The sequence below is a fragment of the Ascaphus truei genome, unplaced genomic scaffold, assembly GCF_040206685.1.
Source record: "Ascaphus truei isolate aAscTru1 unplaced genomic scaffold, aAscTru1.hap1 HAP1_SCAFFOLD_959, whole genome shotgun sequence".
Classification (NCBI taxonomy): domain Eukaryota; kingdom Metazoa; phylum Chordata; class Amphibia; order Anura; family Ascaphidae; genus Ascaphus; species Ascaphus truei.
The window spans coordinates 4,409-28,377 of NW_027457298.1; positions in this window are offsets into that span (position 1 = coordinate 4,409).

Sequence of the window (23,969 nt, forward strand, 5' to 3'; positions counted from 1 at the left end):
GATACACGCACTGACTGACTGACTGATACACGCGCTGACTGACTGATACACGCACTGACTGACTGACTGATACACGCACTGACTGACCGACTGATACACGCGCTGACTGACTGATACACGCGCTGACTGACTGACTGATACACGCGCTGACTGACTGACTGATACACGCGCTGACTGACTGACTGATACACGCGCTGACTGACTGCTACACGCGCTGACTGACTGATACACGCTCTGACTGACTGACTGATAAACGCGCTGACTGACTGATACACGCGCTGACTGACTGATACACGCTCTGACTGACTGATACACGCACTGACTGACTGACTGATAAACGCACTGACTGACTGATACACGCACTGACTGACTGATACACGCTCTGACTGACTGACTGATACACGCACTGACTGACTGACTGATACACGCGCTGACTGACTGATACACGAACTGACTGACTGACTGATACACGCACTGACTGACCGACTGATACACGCGCTGACTGACTGATACACGCGCTGACTGACTGACTGATACACGCGCTGACTGACTGACTGATACACGCGCTGACTGACTGATACACGCTCTGACTGATTAACGCACTGACTGACTGACTGATACACGCACTGACTGACTGATACACGCTCTGACTGACTGATACACGCTCTGACTGATTAACGCACTGACTGACTGACTGATACACGCGCTGACTGACTGATACACGCTCTGACTGACTGATACACGCACTGACTGACTGACTGATACACGCACTGACTGACTGATACACGCTCTGACTGACTGATACACGCACTGACTGATTAACGCACTGACTGACTGATACACGCACTGACTGACTGATACACGCACTGACTGACTGATACACGCACTGACTGACTGACTGATACACGCACTGACTGACTGACTGATACACGCACTGACTGACCGACTGATACACGCGCTGACTGACTGATACACGCGCTGACTGATACACGCGCTGACTGACTGACTGATACACGCGCTGACTGACTGACTGATACATGCACTGACTGACTGATACATGCGCTGACTGACTGACTGTTACACGCGCTGACTGACTGCTACACGCGCTGACTGACTGATACACGCTCTGACTGACTGACTGATAAACGCGCTGACTGACTGATACACGCGCTGACTGACTGATACACGCACTGACTGACTGACTGATAAACGCACTGACTGACTGATACACGCACTGACTGACTGATACACGCTCTGACTGACTGATTCACGCACTGACTGACTGATACACGCACTGACTGATTAACGCACTGACTGACTGACTGATACACGCACTGACTGACTGACTGACTGATACACGCGCTGACTGACTGACTGATACACGCACTGACTGACCGACTGATACACGCGCTGACTGACTGATACACGCGCTGACTGACTGACTGATACACGCGCTGACTGACTGATACATGCGCTGACTGACTGACTGTTACACGCGCTGACTGACTGCTACACGCGCTGACTGACTGATACACGCTCTGACTGACTGACTGATAAACGCGCTGACTGACTGATACACGCTCTGACTGACTGATACACGCTCTGACTGATTAACGCACTGACTGACTGACTGATACACGCACTGACTGACTGATAAACGCTCTGACTGACTGATACACGCTCTGACTGATTAACGCACTGACTGACTGACTGATACACGCGCTGACTGACTGATACACGCTCTGACTGACTGATACACGCACTGACTGATTAACGCACTGACTGACTGACTGATACACGCACTGACTGACTGATACACGCTCTGACTGATTAACGCACTGACTGACTGATACACGCACTGACTGACTGATACACGCACTGACTGACTGATACACGCACTGACTGACTGATACACGCACTGACTGATTGATACACGCACTGACTGATACACGCACTGACTGACTGATACATGCTCTGACTGACTGATACACGCATTGACTGATTAACGCACTGACTGACTGATACACGCACTGACTGACTGATACACGCACTGACTGACTGACTGATACACGCACTGACTGACTGATACACGCTCTGACTGACTGATACACGCACTGACTGACTGATACACGCACTGACTGATTGATACACGCACTGACTGACTGACTGATACACGCACTGACTGACTGATACACGCACTGACTGACTGATACACGCACTGACTGACTGACTGATACACGCACTGACTGACTGACTGATACACGCACTGACTGACTGACTGACTGATACACGCACTGACTGACTGATACACGCACTGACTGACTGACTGATACACGCACTGACTGACTGATACACGCACTGACTGACTGACTGATACACGCACTGACTGACTGACTGATACACGCGCTGACTGACTGATACACGCACTGACTGACTGATACACGCACTGACTGATACACGCACTGACTGACTGATACACGCACTGACTGACTGACTGATACACGCGCTGACTGACTGATACACGCACTGACTCACTGATACACGCACTGACTGACTGATACACGCACTGACTGATACACGCACTGACTGACTGATACACGCTCTGACTGACTGATACACGCACTGACTGACTGATACACGCACTGACTGACTGATACACGCACTGACTGACTGATACACGCTCTGACTGATTAACGCACTGACTGACTGACTGATACACGCACTGACTGACTGATACACGCACTGACTGACTGACTGATACACGCGCTGACTGACTGATACACGCGCTGACTGACTGACTGATACACGCGCTGACTGACTGACTGATACATGCACTGACTGACTGATACACGCACTGACTGACTGATACACGCTCTGACTGACTGACTGATACACGCACTGACTGACTGACTGACTGATACACGCACTGACTGACTGACTGATACACGCACTGACTGACTGACTGACTGATACACGCACTGACTGACTGACTGACTGATACACGCACTGACTGACTGACTGATACACGCGCTGACTGACTGATATACGCTCTGACTGACTGACTGATAAACGCGCTGGCTGACTGACTGACACACGCACTGACTGACTGATACACGCGCTGACTGACTGATACACGCACTGACTGACTGATACACGCACTGACTGACTGATACACGCACTGACTGACTGATACACGCACTGACTGACTGATACACGCACTGACTGACTGACTGATACACGCGCTGACTGACTGACTGATACACGCACTGACTGACTGATACACGCGCTGACTGACTGATACACGCACTGACTGACTGACTGATACACGCACTGACTGACCGACTGATACACGCGCTGACTGACTGATACACGCGCTGACTGACTGACTGATACACGCGCTGACTGACTGACTGATACATGCACTGACTGACTGATACACGCGCTGACTGACTGACTGATACATGCACTGACTGACTGATACACGCGCTGACTGACTGCTACACGCGCTGACTGACTGATACACGCTCTGACTGACTGACTGATAAACGCGCTGACTGACTGATACACGCGCTGACTGACTGATACACGCTCTGACTGACTGATACACGCACTGACTGACTGACTGATAAACTTACTGACTGACTGATACACGCACTGACTGACTGATACACGCTCTGACTGACTGATACACGCACTGACTGATTAACGCACTGACTGACTGACTGATACACGCACTGACTGACTGACTGATACACGCGCTGACTGACTGACTGATACACGCGCTGACTGACTGATACACGCGCTGACTGACTGACTGATACACGCGCTGACTGACTGACTGATACACGCGCTGACTGACTGACTGATACACGCGCTGACTGACTGACTGATACATGCACTGACTGACTGATACATGCGCTGACTGACTGACTGTTACACGCGCTGACTGACTGCTACACGCGCTGACTGACTGATACACGCTCTGACTGACTGACTGATAAACGCGCTGACTGACTGATACACGCTCTGACTGACTGATACACGCTCTGACTGATTAACGCACTGACTGACTGACTGATACACGCACTGACTGACTGATACACGCTCTGACTGACTGATACACGCTCTGACTTATTAACGCACTGACTGACTGACTGATACACGCGCTGACTGACTGATACACGCTCTGACTGACTGATACACGCACTGACTGATTAACGCACTGACTGACTGACTGATACACGCACTGACTGACTGATACACGCTCTGACTGACTGATACACGCACTGACTGATTAACGCACTGACTGACTGATACACGCACTGACTGACTGATACACGCACTGACTGACTGATACACGCACTGACTGACTGATACACGCACTGACTGACTGACTGATACACGCACTGACTGACCGACTGATACACGCGCTGACTGACTGATACACGCGCTGACTGACTGACTGATACACGCGCTGACTGACTGACTGATACACGCGCTGACTGACTGACTGATACATGCACTGACTGACTGATACATGCGCTGACTGACTGACTGTTACACACGCTGACTGACTGCTACACGCGCTGACTGACTGATACACGCTCTGACTGACTGACTGATAAACGCGCTGACTGACTGATACACGCGCTGACTGACTGATACACGCTCTGACTGACTGATACACGCACTGACTGACTGACTGATAAACGCACTGACTGACTGATACACGCACTGACTGACTGATACACGCTCTGACTGACTGATACACGCACTGACTGATTAACGCACTGACTGACTGACTGATACACGCACTGACTGACTGACTGATACACGCGCTGACTGACTGATACACGAACTGACTGACTGACTGATACACGCACTGACTGACCGACTGATACACGCGCTGACTGACTGATACACGCGCTGACTGACTGACTGATACACGCGCTGACTGACTGATACACGCACTGACTGACTGATACACGCACTGACTGATTGATACACGCACTGACTGATACACGCACTGACTGACTGATACATGCTCTGACTGACTGATACACGCATTGACTGATTAACGCACTGACTGACTGATACACGCACTGACTGACTGACTGATACACGCACTGACTGACTGATACACGCTCTGACTGACTGATACACGCACTGACTGACTGATACACGCACTGACTGATTGATACACGCACTGACTGACTGACTGATACACGCACTGACTGACTGATACACGCACTGACTGACTGATACACGCACTGACTGACTGATACACGCACTGACTGACTGACTGATACACGCACTGACTGACTGACTGATACACGCACTGACTGACTGACTGACTGATACACGCACTGACTGACTGACTGACTGATACACGCACTGACTGACTGACTGATACACGCACTGACTGACTGATACACGCACTGACTGACTGACTGATACACGCGCTGACTGACTGATACACGCACTGACTGACTGACTGATACACGCGCTGACTGACTGATACACGCACTGACTGACTGATACACGCACTGACTGATACACGCACTGACTGACTGATACACGCACTGACTGACTGACTGATACACGCGCTGACTGACTGATACACGCACTGACTCACTGATACACGCACTGACTCACTGATACACGCACTGACTGATACACGCACTGACTGATACACGCACTGACTGACTGATACACGCTCTGACTGACTGATACACGCACTGACTGACTGATACACGCACTGACTGACTGATACACGCACTGACTGACTGATACACGCACTGACTGACTGATACACGCACTGACTGACTGATACACGCTCTGACTGATTAACGCACTGACTGACTGACTGATACACGCACTGACTGACTGATACACGCACTAACTGACTGACTGATACACGCGCTGACTGACTGATACACGCGCTGACTGACTGACTGATACACGCGCTGACTGACTGACTGATACATGCACTGACTGACTGATACACGCACTGACTGACTGATACACGCTCTGACTGACTGACTGATACACGCACTGACTGACTGACTGACTGATACACGCACTGACTGACTGACTGATACACGCACTGACTGACTGATACACGCACTGACTGACTGATACACGCACTGACTGACTGACTGATACACGCACTGACTGACTGACTGATACACGCACTGACTGACTGACTGACTGATACACGCACTGACTGACTGATACACGCACTGACTGACTGACTGATACACGCACTGACTGACTGATACACGCACTGACTGACTGACTGATACACGCGCTGACTGACTGATACACGCACTGACTGACTGACTGATACACGCGCTGACTGACTGATACACGCACTGACTGACTGATACACGCACTGACTGATACACGCACTGACTGACTGACTGATACACGCGCTGACTGACTGATACACGCACTGACTCACTGATACACGCACTGACTGACTGATACACGCACTGACTGATACACGCACTGACTGACTGATACACGCTCTGACTGACTGATACACGCACTGACTGACTGATACACGCACTGACTGACTGATACACGCACTGACTGACTGATACACGCACTGACTGACTGATACACGCTCTGACTGATTAACGCACTGACTGACTGACTGATACACGCACTGACTGACTGATACACGCACTGACTGACTGACTGATACACGCGCTGACTGACTGATACACGCGCTGACTGACTGACTGATACACGCGCTGACTGACTGACTGATACATGCCCTGACTGACTGATACACGCACTGACTGACTGATACACGCTCTGACTGACTGACTGATACACGCACTGACTGACTGACTGACTGATACACGCACTGACTGACTGACTGATACACGCACTGACTGACTGACTGACTGATACACGCACTGACTGACTGACTGACTGACTGATACACGCACTGACTGACTGACTGATACACGCGCTGACTGACTGATATACGCTCTGACTGACTGACTGATAAACGCGCTGGCTGACTGACTGACACACGCACTGACTGACTGATACACGCGCTGACTGACTGATACACGCACTGACTGACTGATACACGCACTGACTGACAGATATACGCACTGACTGACTGATACACGCACTGACTGACTGATACACGCACTGACTGACTGACTGATACACGCGCTGACTGACTGACTGATACACGCACTGACTGACTGATACACGCTCTGACTGACTGATACACGCACTGACTGATTAACGCACTGACTGACTGACTGATACACGCACTGACTGACTGACTGATACACGCGCTGACTGACTGATACACGCACTGACTGACTGACTGATACACGCACTGACTGACCGACTGATACACGCGCTGACTGACTGATACACGCGCTGACTGACTGACTGATACACGCGCTGACTGACTGATACACGCGCTGACTGACTGACTGATACATGCACTGACTGACTGATACATGCGCTGACTGACTGACTGTTACACGCGCTGACTGACTGCTACACGCGCTGACTGACTGATACACGCTCTGACTGACTGACTGATAAACGCGCTGACTGACTGATACACGCGCTGACTGACTGATACACGCTCTGACTGACTGATACACGCACTGACTGACTGACTGATAAACTTACTGACTGACTGATACACGCACTGACTGACTGATACACGCTCTGACTGACTGATACACGCACTGACTGATTAACGCACTGACTGACTGACTGATACACGCACTGACTGACTGACTGATACACGCGCTGACTGACTGACTGATACACGCGCTGACTGACTGACACAAGCGCTGACTGACTGACTGATACACGCGCTGACTGACTGACTGATACACGCGCTGACTGACTGACTGATACACGCGCTGACTGACTGACTGATACATGCACTGACTGACTGATACATGCGCTGACTGACTGACTGTTACACGCGCTGACTGACTGCTACACGCGCTGACTGACTGATACACGCTCTGACTGACTGACTGATAAACGCGCTGACTGACTGATACACGCTCTGACTGACTGATACACGCTCTGACTGATTAACGCACTGACTGACTGACTGATACACGCACTGACTGACTGATACACGCTCTGACTGACTGATACACGCTCTGACTGATTAACGCACTGACTGACTGACTGATACACGCGCTGACTGACTGATACACGCTCTGACTGACTGATACACGCACTGACTGATTAACGCACTGACTGACTGATACACGCACTGACTGACTGATACACGCACTGACTGACTGATACACGCACTGACTGACTGATACACGCACTGACTGACTGACTGATACACGCACTGACTGACCGACTGATACACGCGCTGACTGACTGATACACGCGCTGACTGACTGACTGATACACGCGCTGACTGACTGACTGATACACGCGCTGACTGACTGACTGATACATGCACTGACTGACTGATACATGCGCTGACTGACTGACTGTTACACACGCTGACTGACTGCTACACGCGCTGACTGACTGATACACGCTCTGACTGACTGACTGATAAACGCGCTGACTGACTGATACACGCGCTGACTGACTGATACACGCTCTGACTGACTGATACACGCACTGACTGACTGACTGATAAACGCACTGACTGACTGATACACGCACTGACTGACTGATACACGCTCTGACTGACTGATACACGCACTGACTGATTAACGCACTGACTGACTGACTGATACACGCACTGACTGACTGACTGATACACGCGCTGACTGACTGATACACGAACTGACTGACTGACTGATACACGCACTGACTGACCGACTGATACACGCGCTGACTGACTGATACACGCGCTGACTGACTGACTGATACACGCGCTGACTGACTGATACACGCACTGACTGACTGATACACGCACTGACTGATTGATACACGCACTGACTGATACACGCACTGACTGACTGATACATGCTCTGACTGACTGATACACGCATTGACTGATTAACGCACTGACTGACTGATACACGCACTGACTGACTGATACACGCACTGACTGACTGATACACGCTCTGACTGACTGATACACGCACTGACTGACTGATACACGCACTGACTGATTGATACACGCACTGACTAACTGACTGATACACGCACTGACTGACTGATACACGCACTGACTGACTGATACACGCACTGACTGACTGACTGATACACGCACTGACTGACTGACTGATACACGCACTGACTGACTGACTGACTGATACACGCACTGACTGACTGATACACGCACTGACTGACTGACTGATACACGCACTGACTGACTGATACACGCACTGACTGACTGACTGATACACGCGCTGACTGACTGATACACGCACTGACTGACTGACTGATACACGCGCTGACTGACTGATACACGCACTGACTGACTGATACACGCACTGACTGATACACGCACTGACTGACTGATACACGCACTGACTGACTGACTGATACACGCGCTGACTGACTGATACACGCACTGACTCACTGATACACGCACTGACTGACTGATACACGCACTGACTGATACACGCACTGACTGACTGATACACGCTCTGACTGACTGATACACGCACTGACTGACTGATACACGCACTGACTGACTGATACACGCACTGACTGACTGATACACGCACTGACTGACTGATACACGCTCTGACTGATTAACGCACTGACTGACTGACTGATACACGCACTGACTGACTGATACACGCACTGACTGACTGACTGATACACGCGCTGACTGACTGATACACGCGCTGACTGACTGACTGATACACGCGCTGACTGACTGACTGATACATGCACTGACTGACTGATACACGCACTGACTGACTGATACACGCTCTGACTGACTGACTGATACACGCACTGACTGACTGACTGACTGATACACGCACTGACTGACTGACTGATACACGCACTGACTGACTGACTGACTGATACACGCACTGACTGACTGACTGACTGACTGATACACGCACTGACTGACTGACTGATACACGCGCTGACTGACTGATATACGCTCTGACTGACTGACTGATAAACGCGCTGGCTGACTGACTGACACACGCACTGACTGACTGATACACGCGCTGACTGACTGATACACGCACTGACTGACTGATACACGCACTGACTGACTGATACACGCACTGACTGACTGATACACGCACTGACTGACTGATACACGCACTGACTGACTGATACACGCACTGACTGACTGACTGATACACGCGCTGACTGACTGACTGATACACGCACTGACTGACTGATACACGCTCTGACTGACTGATACACGCACTGACTGATTAACGCACTGACTGACTGACTGATACACGCACTGACTGACTGACTGATACACGCGCTGACTGACTGATACACGCACTGACTGACTGACTGATACACGCACTGACTGACCGACTGATACACGCGCTGACTGACTGATACACGCGCTGACTGACTGACTGATACACGCGCTGACTGACTGACTGATACATGCACTGACTGACTGATACATGCGCTGACTGACTGACTGTTACACGCGCTGACTGACTGCTACACGCGCTGACTGACTGATACACGCTCTGACTGACTGACTGATAAACGCGCTGACTGACTGATACACGCGCTGACTGACTGATACACGCTCTGACTGACTGATACACGCACTGACTGACTGACTGATAAACTTACTGACTGACTGATACACGCACTGACTGACTGATACACGCTCTGACTGACTGATACACGCACTGACTGATTAACGCACTGACTGACTGACTGATACACGCACTGACTGACTGACTGATACACGCGCTGACTGACTGACTGATACACGCGCTGACTGACTGATACACGCGCTGACTGACTGACTGATACACGCGCTGACTGACTGACTGATACACGCGCTGACTGACTGACTGATACACGCGCTGACTGACTGACTGATACATGCACTGACTGACTGATACATGCGCTGACTGACTGACTGTTACACGCGCTGACTGACTGCTACACGCGCTGACTGACTGATACACGCTCTGACTGACTGACTGATAAACGCGCTGACTGACTGATACACGCTCTGACTGACTGATACACGCTCTGACTGATTAACGCACTGACTGACTGACTGATACACGCACTGACTGACTGATACACGCTCTGACTGATTAATGCACTGACTGACTGACTGATACACGCGCTGACTGACTGATACACGCTCTGACTGACTGATACACGCACTGACTGATTAACGCACTGACTGACTGACTGATACACGCACTGACTGACTGATACACGCTCTGACTGACTGATACACGCACTGACTGATTAACGCACTGACTGACTGATACACGCACTGACTGACTGATACACGCACTGACTGACTGATACACGCACTGACTGACTGATACACGCACTGACTGACTGACTGATACACGCACTGACTGACCGACTGATACACGCGCTGACTGACTGATACACGCGCTGACTGACTGACTGATACACGCGCTGACTGACTGACTGATACACGCGCTGACTGACTGACTGATACATGCACTGACTGACTGATACATGCGCTGACTGACTGACTGTTACACGCGCTGACTGACTGATACACGCGCTGACTGACTGATACACGCTCTGACTGACTGACTGATAAACGCGCTGACTGACTGATACACGCTCTGACTGACTGATACACGCTCTGACTGATTAACGCACTGACTGACTGACTGATACACGCGCTGACTGACTGATACACGCTCTGACTGACTGATACACGCACTGACTGATTAACGCACTGACTGACTGACTGATACACGCACTGACTGACTGATACACGCTCTGACTGATTAACGCACTGACTGACTGACTGATACACGCACTGACTGACTGATACACGCTCTGACTGACTGATACACGCTCTGACTTATTAACGCACTGACTGACTGACTGATACACGCGCTGACTGACTGATACACGCTCTGACTGACTGATACACGCACTGACTGATTAACGCACTGACTGACTGACTGATACACGCACTGACTGACTGATACACGCTCTGACTGACTGATACACGCACTGACTGATTAACGCACTGACTGACTGATACACGCACTGACTGACTGATACACGCACTGACTGACTGATACACGCACTGACTGACTGATACACGCACTGACTGACTGACTGATACACGCACTGACTGACCGACTGATACACGCGCTGACTGACTGATACACGCGCTGACTGACTGACTGATACACGCGCTGACTGACTGACTGATACACGCGCTGACTGACTGACTGATACATGCACTGACTGACTGATACATGCGCTGACTGACTGACTGTTACACACGCTGACTGACTGCTACACGCGCTGACTGACTGATACACGCTCTGACTGACTGACTGATAAACGCGCTGACTGACTGATACACGCGCTGACTGACTGATACACGCTCTGACTGACTGATACACGCACTGACTGACTGACTGATAAACGCACTGACTGACTGATACACGCACTGACTGACTGATACACGCTCTGACTGACTGATACACGCACTGACTGATTAACGCACTGACTGACTGACTGATACACGCACTGACTGACTGACTGATACACGCGCTGACTGACTGATACACGAACTGACTGACTGACTGATACACGCACTGACTGACCGACTGATACACGCGCTGACTGACTGATACACGCGCTGACTGACTGACTGATACACGCGCTGACTGACTGATACACGCACTGACTGACTGATACACGCACTGACTGATTGATACACGCACTGACTGATACACGCACTGACTGACTGATACATGCTCTGACTGACTGATACACGCATTGACTGATTAACGCACTGACTGACTGATACACGCACTGACTGACTGACTGATACACGCACTGACTGACTGATACACGCTCTGACTGACTGATACACGCACTGACTGACTGATACACGCACTGACTGATTGATACACGCACTGACTGACTGACTGATACACGCACTGACTGACTGATACACGCACTGACTGACTGATACACGCACTGACTGACTGATACACGCACTGACTGACTGACTGATACACGCACTGACTGACTGACTGATACACGCACTGACTGACTGACTGACTGATACACGCACTGACTGACTGACTGACTGATACACGCACTGACTGACTGACTGATACACGCACTGACTGACTGATACACGCACTGACTGACTGACTGATACACGCGCTGACTGACTGATACACGCACTGACTGACTGACTGATACACGCGCTGACTGACTGATACACGCACTGACTGACTGATACACGCACTGACTGATACACGCACTGACTGACTGATACACGCACTGACTGACTGACTGATACACGCGCTGACTGACTGATACACGCACTGACTCACTGATACACGCACTGACTCACTGATACACGCACTGACTGATACACGCACTGACTGATACACGCACTGACTGACTGATACACGCTCTGACTGACTGATACACGCACTGACTGACTGATACACGCACTGACTGACTGATACACGCACTGACTGACTGATACACGCACTGACTGACTGATACACGCACTGACTGACTGATACACGCTCTGACTGATTAACGCACTGACTGACTGACTGATACACGCACTGACTGACTGATACACGCACTAACTGACTGACTGATACACGCGCTGACTGACTGATACACGCGCTGACTGACTGACTGATACACGCGCTGACTGACTGACTGATACATGCACTGACTGACTGATACACGCACTGACTGACTGATACACGCTCTGACTGACTGACTGATACACGCACTGACTGACTGACTGACTGATACACGCACTGACTGACTGACTGATACACGCACTGACTGACTGATACACGCACTGACTGACTGATACACGCACTGACTGACTGACTGATACACGCACTGACTGACTGACTGATACACGCACTGACTGACTGACTGACTGATACACGCACTGACTGACTGATACACGCACTGACTGACTGACTGATACACGCACTGACTGACTGATACACGCACTGACTGACTGACTGATACACGCGCTGACTGACTGATACACGCACTGACTGACTGACTGATACACGCGCTGACTGACTGATACACGCACTGACTGACTGATACACGCACTGACTGATACACGCACTGACTGACTGACTGATACACGCGCTGACTGACTGATACACGCACTGACTCACTGATACACGCACTGACTGACTGATACACGCACTGACTGATACACGCACTGACTGACTGATACACGCTCTGACTGACTGATACACGCACTGACTGACTGATACACGCACTGACTGACTGATACACGCACTGACTGACTGATACACGCACTGACTGACTGATACACGCTCTGACTGATTAACGCACTGACTGACTGACTGATACACGCACTGACTGACTGATACACGCACTGACTGACTGACTGATACACGCGCTGACTGACTGATACACGCGCTGACTGACTGACTGATACACGCGCTGACTGACTGACTGATACATGCCCTGACTGACTGATACACGCACTGACTGACTGATACACGCTCTGACTGACTGACTGATACACGCACTGACTGACTGACTGACTGATACACGCACTGACTGACTGACTGATACACGCACTGACTGACTGACTGACTGATACACGCACTGACTGACTGACTGACTGACTGATACACGCACTGACTGACTGACTGATACACGCGCTGACTGACTGATATACGCTCTGACTGACTGACTGATAAACGCGCTGGCTGACTGACTGACACACGCACTGACTGACTGATACACGCGCTGACTGACTGATACACGCACTGACTGACTGATACACGCACTGACTGACAGATATACGCACTGACTGACTGATACACGCACTGACTGACTGATACACGCACTGACTGACTGACTGATACACGCGCTGACTGACTGACTGATACACGCACTGACTGACTGATACACGCTCTGACTGACTGATACACGCACTGACTGATTAACGCACTGACTGACTGACTGATACACGCACTGACTGACTGACTGATACACGCGCTGACTGACTGATACACGCACTGACTGACTGACTGATACACGCACTGACTGACCGACTGATACACGCGCTGACTGACTGATACACGCGCTGACTGACTGACTGATACACGCGCTGACTGACTGATACACGCGCTGACTGACTGACTGATACATGCACTGACTGACTGATACATGCGCTGACTGACTGACTGTTACACGCGCTGACTGACTGCTACACGCGCTGACTGACTGATACACGCTCTGACTGACTGACTGATAAACGCGCTGACTGACTGATACACGCGCTGACTGACTGATACACGCTCTGACTGACTGATACACGCACTGACTGACTGACTGATAAACTTACTGACTGACTGATACACGCACTGACTGACTGATACACGCTCTGACTGACTGATACACGCACTGACTGATTAACGCACTGACTGACTGACTGATACACGCACTGACTGACTGACTGATACACGCGCTGACTGACTGACTGATACACGCGCTGACTGACTGATACACGCGCTGACTGACTGACTGATACACGCGCTGACTGACTGACTGATACACGCGCTGACTGACTGACTGATACACGCGCTGACTGACTGACTGATACATGCACTGACTGACTGATACATGCGCTGACTGACTGACTGTTACACGCGCTGACTGACTGCTACACGCGCTGACTGACTGATACACGCTCTGACTGACTGACTGATAAACGCGCTGACTGACTGATACACGCTCTGACTGACTGATACACGCTCTGACTGATTAACGCACTGACTGACTGACTGATACACGCACTGACTGACTGATACACGCTCTGACTGACTGATACACGCTCTGACTGATTAACGCACTGACTGACTGACTGATACACGCGCTGACTGACTGATACACGCTCTGACTGACTGATACACGCACTGACTGATTAACGCACTGACTGACTGATACACGCACTGACTGACTGATACACGCACTGACTGACTGATACACGCACTGACTGACTGATACACGCACTGACTGACTGACTGATACACGCACTGACTGACCGACTGATACACGCGCTGACTGACTGATACACGCGCTGACTGACTGACTGATACACGCGCTGACTGACTGACTGATACACGCGCTGACTGACTGACTGATACATGCACTGACTGACTGATACATGCGCTGACTGACTGACTGTTACACACGCTGACTGACTGCTACACGCGCTGACTGACTGATACACGCTCTGACTGACTGACTGATAAACGCGCTGACTGACTGATACACGCGCTGACTGACTGATACACGCTCTGACTGACTGATACACGCACTGACTGACTGACTGATAAACGCACTGACTGACTGATACACGCACTGACTGACTGATACACGCTCTGACTGACTGATACACGCACTGACTGATTAACGCACTGACTGACTGACTGATACACGCACTGACTGACTGACTGATACACGCGCTGACTGACTGATACACGAACTGACTGACTGACTGATACACGCACTGACTGACCGACTGATACACGCGCTGACTGACTGATACACGCGCTGACTGACTGACTGATACACGCGCTGACTGACTGATACACGCACTGACTGACTGATACACGCACTGACTGATTGATACACGCACTGACTGATACACGCACTGACTGACTGATACATGCTCTGACTGACTGATACACGCATTGACTGATTAACGCACTGACTGACTGATACACGCACTGACTGACTGATACACGCACTGACTGACTGATACACGCTCTGACTGACTGATACACGCACTGACTGACTGATACACGCACTGACTGATTGATACACGCACTGACTAACTGACTGATACACGCACTGACTGACTGATACACGCACTGACTGACTGATACACGCACTGACTGACTGACTGATACACGCACTGACTGACTGACTGATACACGCACTGACTGACTGACTGACTGATACACGCACTGACTGACTGATACACGCACTGACTGACTGACTGATACACGCACTGACTGACTGATACACGCACTGACTGACTGACTGATACACGCGCTGACTGACTGATACACGCACTGACTGACTGACTGATACACGCGCTGACTGACTGATACACGCACTGACTGACTGATACACGCACTGACTGATACACGCACTGACTGACTGATACACGCACTGACTGACTGACTGATACACGCGCTGACTGACTGATACACGCACTGACTCACTGATACACGCACTGACTGACTGATACACGCACTGACTGATACACGCACTGACTGACTGATACACGCTCTGACTGACTGATACACGCACTGACTGACTGATACACGCACTGACTGACTGATACACGCACTGACTGACTGATACACGCACTGACTGACTGATACACGCTCTGACTGATTAACGCACTGACTGACTGACTGATACACGCACTGACTGACTGATACACGCACTGACTGACTGACTGATACACGCGCTGACTGACTGATACACGCGCTGACTGACTGACTGATACACGCGCTGACTGACTGACTGATACATGCACTGACTGACTGATACACGCACTGACTGACTGATACACGCTCTGACTGACTGACTGATACACGCACTGACTGACTGACTGACTGATACACGCACTGACTGACTGACTGATACACGCACTGACTGACTGACTGACTGATACACGCACTGACTGACTGACTGACTGACTGATACACGCACTGACTGACTGACTGATACACGCGCTGACTGACTGATATACGCTCTGACTGACTGACTGATAAACGCGCTGGCTGACTGACTGACACACGCACTGACTGACTGATACACGCGCTGACTGACTGATACACGCACTGACTGACTGATACACGCACTGACTGACTGATACACGCACTGACTGACTGATACACGCACTGACTGACTGATACACGCACTGACTGACTGATACACGCACTGACTGACTGACTGATACACGCGCTGACTGACTGACTGATACACGCACTGACTGACTGATACACGCTCTGACTGACTGATACACGCACTGACTGATTAACGCACTGACTGACTGACTGATACACGCACTGACTGACTGACTGATACACGCGCTGACTGACTGATACACGCACTGACTGACTGACTGATACACGCACTGACTGACCGACTGATACACGCGCTGACTGACTGATACACGCGCTGACTGACTGACTGATACACGCGCTGACTGACTGACTGATACATGCACTGACTGACTGATACATGCGCTGACTGACTGACTGTTACACGCGCTGACTGACTGCTACACGCGCTGACTGACTGATACACGCTCTGACTGACTGACTGATAAACGCGCTGACTGACTGATACACGCGCTGACTGACTGATACACGCTCTGACTGACTGATACACGCACTGACTGACTGACTGATAAACTTACTGACTGACTGATACACGCACTGACTGACTGATACACGCTCTGACTGACTGATACACGCACTGACTGATTAACGCACTGACTGACTGACTGATACACGCACTGACTGACTGACTGATACACGCGCTGACTGACTGACTGATACACGCGCTGACTGACTGATACACGCGCTGACTGACTGACTGATACACGCGCTGACTGACTGACTGATACACGCGCTGACTGACTGACTGATACACGCGCTGACTGACTGACTGATACATGCACTGACTGACTGATACATGCGCTGACTGACTGACTGTTACACGCGCTGACTGACTGCTACACGCGCTGACTGACTGATACACGCTCTGACTGACTGACTGATAAACGCGCTGACTGACTGATACACGCTCTGACTGACTGATACACGCTCTGACTGATTAACGCACTGACTGACTGACTGATACACGCACTGACTGACTGATACACGCTCTGACTGATTAATGCACTGACTGACTGACTGATACACGCGCTGACTGACTGATACACGCTCTGACTGACTGATACACGCACTGACTGATTAACGCACTGACTGACTGACTGATACACGCACTGACTGACTGATACACGCTCTGACTGACTGATACACGCACTGACTGATTAACGCACTGACTGACTGATACACGCACTGACTGACTGATACACGCACTGACTGACTGATACACGCACTGACTGACTGATACACGCACTGACTGACTGACTGATACACGCACTGACTGACCGACTGATACACGCGCTGACTGACTGATACACGCGCTGACTGACTGACTGATACACGCGCTGACTGACTGACTGATACACGCGCTGACTGACTGACTGATACATGCACTGACTGACTGATACATGCGCTGACTGACTGACTGTTACACGCGCTGACTGACTGATACACGCGCTGACTGACTGATACACGCTCTGACTGACTGACTGATAAACGCGCTGACTGACTGATACACGCTCTGACTGACTGATACACGCTCTGACTGATTAACGCACTGACTGACTGACTGATACACGCGCTGACTGACTGATACACGCTCTGACTGACTGATACACGCACTGACTGATTAACGCACTGACTGACTGACTGATACACGCACTGACTGACTGATACACGCTCTGACTGATTAACGCACTGACTGACTGACTGACACACGCACTGACTGACTGATACACGCGCTGACTGACTGATACACGCACTGACTGACTGATACACGCACTGACTGACTGACTGACTGATACACGCACTGACTGACCGACTGATACACGCGCTGACTGACTGATACACGCGCTGACTGACTGACTGATACACGCGCTGACTGACTGACTGATACACGCGCTGACTGACTGACTGATACATGCACTGACTGACTGATACATGCTCTGACTGACTGACTGTTACACGCGCTGACTGACTGCTACACGCGCTGACTGACTGATACACGCGCTGACTGACTGACTGATAAACGCGCTGACTGACTGATACACGCTCTGACTGACTGATACACGCTCTGACTGATTAACGCACTGACTGACTGACTGATACACGCACTGACTGACTGATACACGCTCTGACTGACTGATACACGCTCTGACTGATTAACGCACTGACTGACTGACTGATACACGCGCTGACTGACTGATACACGCGCTGACTGACTGATACACGCACTGACTGACTGATACACGCACTGACTGACTGATACACGCACTGACTGACTGATACACGCACTGACTGACTGATACACGCACTGACTGACTGATACACGCACTGACTGACTGACTGACTGATACACGCGCTGACTGACTGACTGATACACGCACTGACTGACTGATACACGCTCTGACTGACTGATACACGCACTGACTGATTAACGCACTGACTGACTGACTGATACACGCACTGACTGACTGACTGATACACGCGCTGACTGACTGATACACGCACTGACTGACTGACTGATACACGCGCTGACTGACTGATACACGCGCTGACTGACTGACTGATACATGCACTGACTGACTGTTACACGCGCTGACTGACTGCTACACGCGCTGACTGACTGATACACGCTCTGACTGACTGACTGATAAACGCGCTGACTGACTGATACACGCGCTGACTGACTGATACACGCTCTGACTGACTGATACACGCACTGACTGACTGACTGATACACGCACTGACTGACTGATACACGCACTGACTGACTGATACACGCACTGACTGACTGATACACGCTCTGACTGACTGATACACGCACTGACTGATTAACGCACTGACTGACTGACTGATACACGCGCTGACTGACTGATACACGCACTGACTGACTGACTGATACACGCACTGACTGACTGATACACGCACTGACTGACTGATACACGCTTTGACTGACTGATACACGCACTGACTGATTAACGCACTGACTGACTGACTGATACACGCGCTGACTGACTGATACACGAACTGACTGACTGACTGATACACGCGCTGACTGACTGATACACGAACTGACTGACTGACTGATACACGCACTGACTGACCGACTGATACACGCGCTGACTGACTGACTGATACACGCGCTGACTGACTGACTGATACACGCGCTGACTGACTGACTGATACATGCACTGACTGACTGATACATGCGCTGACTGACTGTTACACGCGCTGACTGACTGCTACACGCGCTGACTGACTGATACACGCTCTGACTGACTGATAAACGCGCTGACTGACTGATACACGCTCTGACTGACTGATACACGCTCTGACTGATTAACGCACTGACTGACTGACTGATACACGCACTGACTGACTGATACACGCTCTGACTGACTGATACACGCACTGACTGATTAACGCACGGACTGACTGACTGATACACGCACTGACTGACTGATACACGCACTGACTGATTAACGCACTGACTGACTGACTGATACACGCACTGACTGACTGATACACGCTCTGACTGACTGATACACGCACTGACTGATTAACGCACTGACTGACTGACTGATACACGCACTGACTGACTGATACACGCTCTGACTGACTGATACACGCACTGACTGATTAACGCACTGACTGACTGATACATGCACTGACTGACTGATACACGCACTGACTGACTGATTGATACACGCACTGACTGACCGACTGATACACGCGCTGACTGACTGATACACGCGCTGACTGACTGACTGATACACGCGCTGACTGACTGACTGATACACGCGCTGACTGACTGACTGATACATGCACTGACTGACTGATACATGCGCTGACTGACTGACTGTTACACGCGCAGTCAGCTGCTACACGCGCTGACTGACTGATACACGCTCTGACTGACTGATACACGCACTGACTGATAAACGCACTGACTGACTGACTGATACACGCACTGACTGACTGATACACGCTCTGACTGACTGATACACGCACTGACTGATTAACGCACTGACTGACTGACTGATAAACGCACTGACTGACTGATACACGCGCTGACTGACTGATACACGCTCTGACTGACTGATACACGCACTGACTGATTAACGCACTGACTGACTGACTGATACACGCACTGACTGACTGACTGATACACGCGCTGACTGACTGATACACGCACTGACTGACTGACTGATACACGCACTGACTGACCGACTGATACACGCGCTGACTGACTGATACACGCGCTGACTGACTGACTGATACACGCGCTGACTGACTGACTGATACACGCGCTGACTGACTGACTGATACATGCACTGACTGACTGATACATGCGCTGACTGACTGACTGTTACACGCGCTGACTGACTGCTACACGCTCTGACTGACTGACTGATACACTCTCTGACTGACTGATACACGCTCTGACTGATTAACGCACTGACTGACTGACTGATACACGCACTGACTGACTGATACACGCTCTGACTGACTGATACACGCACTGACTGATTAACGCACTGACTGACTGACTGATACACGCACTGACTGACTGATTAACGCACTGACTGACTGATTAACGCACTGACTGACTGATACACGCACTGACTGACTGATACACGCACTGACTGACTGATACACGCACTGACTGATACACGCACTGACTGACTGATACACGCTCTGACTGACTGATACACGCACTGACTGACTGATACACGCTCTGACTGACTGACTGATACACGCACTGACTGACTGACTGACTGATACACACACTGACTGACTGACTGACTGATACACGCACTGACTGACTGACTGATACACGCACTGACTGACTGACTGACTGATACACGCACTGACTGACTGACTGATACACGCGCTGACTGACTGATATACGCTCTGACTGACTGATAAACGCGCTGGCTGACTGACTGACACACGCACTGACTGACTGATACACGCGCTGACTGACTGATACACGCACTGACTGACTGATACACGCACTGACTGACTGATACACGCACTGACTGACTGATACACGCACTGACTAACTGACTGACTGATACACGCGCTGACTGACTGACTGATACACGCACTGACTGACTGATACACGCTCTGACTGACTGATACACGCACTGACTGATTAACGCACTGACTGACTGACTGATACACGCGCTGACTGACTGATACACGCACTGACTGACTGACTGACTGATACACGCACTGACTGACCGACTGATACACGCGCTGACTGACTGATACACGCGCTGACTGACTGATACACGCGCTGACTGACTGACTGATACACGCGCTGACTGACTGACTGATACATGCACTGACTGACTGATACATGCTCTGACTGACTGACTGTTACACGCGCTGACTGACTGCTACACGCGCTGACTGACTGATACACGCTCTGACTGACTGACTGATAAACGCACTGACTGACTGATACATGCTCTGACTGACTGATACACGCTCTGACTGATTAACGCACTGACTGACTGACTGATACACGCACTGACTGACTGATACACGCTCTGACTGACTGATACACGCTCTGACTGATTAACGCACTGACTGACTGACTGATACACGCGCTGACTGACTGATACACGCGCTGACTGACTGATACACGCACTGACTGACTGATACACGCACTGACTGACTGATACACGCACTGACTGACTGATACACGCACTGACTGACTGATACACGCACTGACTGACTGATACACGCACTGACTGACTGACTGACTGATACACGCGCTGACTGACTGACTGATACACGCACTGACTGACTGATACACGCTCTGACTGACTGATACACGCA